The following is a 5401-nucleotide window of genomic DNA, read 5'->3' as shown; positions in this document are numbered from 1 at the left end:
CCTAATTAAAGAAAACAAGAAGCATGTTAAGGTTAAAAATGCTTACGCTCTAGAAGTAGAGAAATGTGAAAAACTATCTAGTGAGCTAAGCACTTGCCATGATATTATTGCCAACCTTAGAAATGAAAATGCTAAAATAATTGCTAAGGTTGATTAAAATGTTTGTGATGTTTCAATTCCCAATCTTAGAGATGATAATGTTAGTTTACTTGCTAAGATTGAAGAATTGAATGTCTCTCTTGCTAGCCTTAGAAATGAGAATGAAAAATTAATTGATAAGGCTAAAGACTTAGATGTTTACAATGTTAACATTTCCAATCTTAGAAGTGAAAATGACATTTTACATGCTAAGATTGTTGAACTAAAATCTTGCAAACCCTCTACATCTACCGTTGAGCATGTTTCCATTTGCACTAGATGTAGAGATATTAATGTTGATGCTATTCATGATCACCTAGCTTTAATTAAGAAACAAAATGATCACATAGCTCAACTTAATGCCAAAATTAATGAGCATGACTTAGAAAATGAAAATTTTAAATTTGCTAGAAGCATGCTCTATAGTGGGAGACGCCCTGGCATCAAGGATGGCATTAGCTTCCAAAAGGGGGACAATGTCAAACTTAATGCCCCTCCTAAAAGATTATTTAACTTTGTTAAGGGCAAGGCTCCCATGTCTCAGGCTAACGAGAGTTACATTTTGTACCCTGCCGGTTATCCCGAGCACAAGATTAGGAGAATTCACTCTAGGAAGTCTCACTCTGGCCCTAATCATGCTTTTATGTATAAAAGTGAGACATCTAGCTCTAGGCAATCAACCTGTGCTAAATTGCCTAAGAAGAAAACTCCTATTGCATCAAATGATTCTAACATTTCATTTAAGACTTTTGATGCATCTTATGTTTTAACTAACAAATCCGGCAAGGTAGTTGCCAAGTATGTTGGGGGCAAACACAAGGGATCAAAGACTTGTGTTTGGGTACCCAAAGTTCTTGTATCTAATGTCAAAGGACCCAAAACCGTTTGGGTACCTAAAATCAAGAACTAAATTTGTTTTATAGGTTTATGCATCCGGAGGCTCAAGTTGGATCATCGATAGCGGGTGCACAAACCACATGACAGGGGAGAGAAGATGTTCTCCTCCTATGAGAAAAACCACGATCCCCAACGAGCTATCACATTCGGGGATGGGAATCAAGGTTTGGTCAAAGGATTGGGTAAAATTGCTATATCTCCTGACCATTCCATTTCAAATGTTTTTCTTGTAGATTATTTAGATTACAAATTGCTTTCAGTTTCACAATTGTGTAAAATGGGCTACAATTGTCTTTTTACAGATATAAGTGTTACTGTCTTTAGAAGAAGTGATGATTCAATAGCATTTAAGGGAGTGTTAGAGGGTCAGCTATACTTAGTCGATTTTGATAGAGCTAAACTTGACACTTGCTTAATTGTTAAGACTAACATGGGCTGGCTCTGGCATCGCCGACTAGCACATGTTGGAATGAAGAATCTTCACAAGCTTCTAAAGGGAGAACACATTTTGGGACTAACAGATGTTCATTTTGAGAAAGACAGGGTTTGTAGCGCATGTCAGGCAGGGAAGCAAGTTGGTGTTCATCATCCACACAAGAACATCGTGACTACTGACAGGCCACTCGAGCTCCTACACATGGATCTATTCGGCCCGATTGCTTACATAAGCATCGGCGGGAGTAAGTACTGTATAGTTATTGTGGATGACTATTCTCGCTTCACTTGGGTGTTCTTTTTGCAGGAAAAATCTCATACCCAAGAGACCTTAAAGGGATTCTTGAGACGGGCTCAAAACGAGTTCGGTTTAAGGATCAAGAAGATAAGAAGCGACAACGGGACGGAGTTCAAGAACGCACAAATCGAAGGCTTCCTTGAGGAGGAGGGTATCAAGCATGGGTTCTCTTCTCCCTACATGCCACAACAAAATGGTGTAGTGGAGAGGAAGAATAGAACTCTATTAGACATGGCAAGGACCATGCTTGACGAGTACAAAACTCCGGATCGGTTTTGGGCAGAGGCGATCAACACCGCGTGCTACGCCATCAACCGGTTGTATCTACACCGAACCCTCAAGAAGACATCGTATGAACTCCTAACCGGTAAAAAGCCCAATGTTTTATATTTTATAGTCTTTGGTAGCAAATGTTTTATTCTTGTTAAAAGAGGTAGAAAATCTAAATTTGCTCCTAAGGCTGTAGAAGGCTTTTTACTTGGTTATGATTCAAACACAAGAGCATATAGAGTCTTTAACAAGTCCACTAGACTAGTTGAAGTTTCTTGTGACATTGTGTTTGATGAGACTAACGGCTCTCAAGTAGAGCAAGTTGATCTTGATGAGCTAGATGATGAAGAGGCTTCGTGCGTCGCGCTAAGGAACATGTCCATTAGGGATGTGTGTCCTAAGGAATATGAAGAGCCTCCACAAGCACAAGATCAACCATCTTCCTCCATGCAAGCATCTCCACCAACTCAAGATGAGGATGAGGCTCAAAATGATGAAGGAGAAGATCAAGAAGTTGAGCCACCTCAAGAGGAGAGCAATGATTAAGGGGGAGATGCCCATGATCAAGACAAGGAAGATGAACCAGTTCCAAGACCGCCACACCCAAGAGTCCACCAAGCAATTCAACGAGATCACCCCGTGAACACCATCCTCGGCGATATTAAAAAGGGGGTAACTACTCGATCTCGTGTTGCTCATTTTTGTGAACATTACTCTTTTGTTTCCTCTATTGAGCCACACAGGGTAGAGGAAGCACTTCAAGATTCGGATTGGATGGTGGCGATGCAAGAGGAGCTCAACAACTTCACAAGGAATGAGGTATGGCATTTAGTTCCACGTCCTAACCAAAATGTTGTAGGAACCAAGTGGGTCTTCCGCAACAAACAAGATGAGCATGGTGTGGTGACAAGGAACAAAGCCCGACTTGTGGCCAAGGGATATTCACAAGTCGAAGGTTTGTATTTTGGTGAAACCTATGCACCCGTAGCTAGGCTTGAGTCAATTCGCATTTTACTTGTCTATGCTACTTACCATGGCTTCAAGCTTTACCAAATGGACGTGAAAAGTGCCTTCCTCAACGGACCAATCAAGGAAGAGGTCTATGTTGAGCAACCTCCCGGCTTTGAAGATAGTGAGTATCCTAATCACGTATATAAACTCTCTAAGGCGCTTTATGGGATCAAGCAAGCCCCAAGAGCATGGTATGAATGCCTAAGAGATTTTCTTATAACTAATGGCTTCAAAGTCGGAAAGGCCGATCCTACTTTATTTACTAAAACACTTGCAAATGATTTGTTTGTATGCCAAATTTATGTTGATGATATTATATTTAGGTCTACTAACGAATCTACATGTGAGGAATTTAGTAGGATCATGACACAAAAAATTGAGATGTCTATGATGGGGGAGTTGAAATACTTCTTGGGATTTCAAGTAAAGCAACTCCAAGAGGGCACCTTCATTAGCCAAACAAAGTATATTCAAGACATTCTCAACAAGTTTGGGATGAAGGATGCCAAGCCCATCAAAACACCCATGGGAACCAATGGGCATCTCGACCTCGACACGAGAGGTAAATCCGTAGATCAAAAGGTATACCGGTCGATGATAGGTTCTTTGCTCTATTTATGTGCATCTCGGACGGATATTATGCTTTCCGTATGCATGTGTGCAAGATTCCAAGCCGATCCTAAGGAAGCTCACCTTAGGGCCATAAAACGAATCTTGAGATATTTAGTTTATACTCCTAAGTTTGGGCATTGGTATCCTAGGGGATCCACATTTGATTTAATTGGTTATTCGGATGCCGATTGGGCGGGGTGTAAAATTAATAGAAAGAGCACATCGGGGACTTGCCAGTTCTTGGGAAGGTCTCTGGTGTCTTGGGCTTCAAAGAAGCAAAATTCCGTCGCTCTTTCTACCGTCGAGGCCGAGTATATTGCCGCAGGCCATTGTTGCGCGCAATTACTTTGGATGAGGCAAACCCTTAGGGACTATGGTTACAAATTAACCAAAGTTTCTCTTCTATGTGATAATGAGAGTGCAATCCGCATGGCGGATAATCCCGTTGAACATAGCCGCACTAAACACATAGCCATTCGGTATCATTTTCTAAGGGATCACCAACAAAAGGGGGATATCGAGATTGCATATATTAACACCAAAGAACAATTAGCCGATATCTTTACCAAGCCACTAGATGAACAAACATTTAACAAACTTAGGCATGAGCTAAATATTCTTGATTCTCGGAATTTCTTTTGATGTTTTGCACATATAGCTCATTATTATACCTTTGATCATATCTCTTTTATATGCTATGACTAATGTGTTTTCAAGCGTATTTCAAACAAGTCATAGATTGAAAGGGAATTGGAGTCTTCGGCGAAGACAAAGGCTTCCACTCCACTCCATCAAATTACTCATCCTTCGTTGTCGCTCCATGCAACTCTCCAACTTTGGTATAATCTTCACTCATATGTTATTTACCATAGGGAGAGAAAGTAAGAAGGGCTTATATTTCACTCTAGTATCCGTTTTTGGCGATTCATGCCAAAGGGGGAGAAAGTATTAGCCCAAAGCAAAAGGACCGCACCACCACCAATTTTCAAAAATTTGAGTTAAAAGATTTTTCAATTGGTGATTTTTTCAATAGGTATCTTTTTTTATAGAATTTCAAATTGGTACAACCTCTTCAAAACTAATATCTAAAACCCTCTTGAACACTAAGAGGAGGATTTGATTGAGGGGGGGTTTTGTTTAGTCAAAGGAAAAAACATTTGAGACAGGGGAGAAAATTTCAAATCTTGAAAATGCTTCTCAAAATCTTATTCATTTACCTTTGACTATTTGCAAAAGGACTTTGAAAAGAATCTACAAAAGAATTTGCAAAAACAAAACATGTGGTGCAAGCGTGGTCCAAAATGTTAAAAATAAAGAAATCAATCCATGCGCATCTTATGAGAATTTATTGGTTCAATTCTTAGTATCCTTTGCACTTACATTATGTAAACTAGTTCAATTATGCACTTCTATATTTGTTTTGGTTTGTGTTGGCATCAATCACCAAAAAGTGGGAGATTGAAAGGGAAATATGCTTACACCTTTTCCAAATTGATTTTGGTGGTTGAAATGCCCAACACAAATAATTGGACTAACTAGTTTTCTCTAGATTATGAGTTCTACAGGTGCCAAAGGTTTACAACAAACCAATAAAAAGACTGAGAAATGATTCAAATATTGAGAGCTAAAGTCAGCCAAAGTGTGCCCTGGTCTGGCGCACCGGACTGTCCGGTGTGCCACCGGACAGTGTCCGGTGCATCACCGGACAGTGTCCGGTGCACCAGGGACTCCAACTCCGAA

Source organism: Zea mays, chromosome 5, assembly GCF_902167145.1.
Source record: "Zea mays cultivar B73 chromosome 5, Zm-B73-REFERENCE-NAM-5.0, whole genome shotgun sequence".
In the NCBI taxonomy this organism is placed as follows: Eukaryota; Viridiplantae; Streptophyta; class Magnoliopsida; order Poales; family Poaceae; genus Zea; species Zea mays.
The sequence above is the reverse complement of the archived record's forward strand: the minus strand, read 5'-3'. Positions refer to the sequence as shown.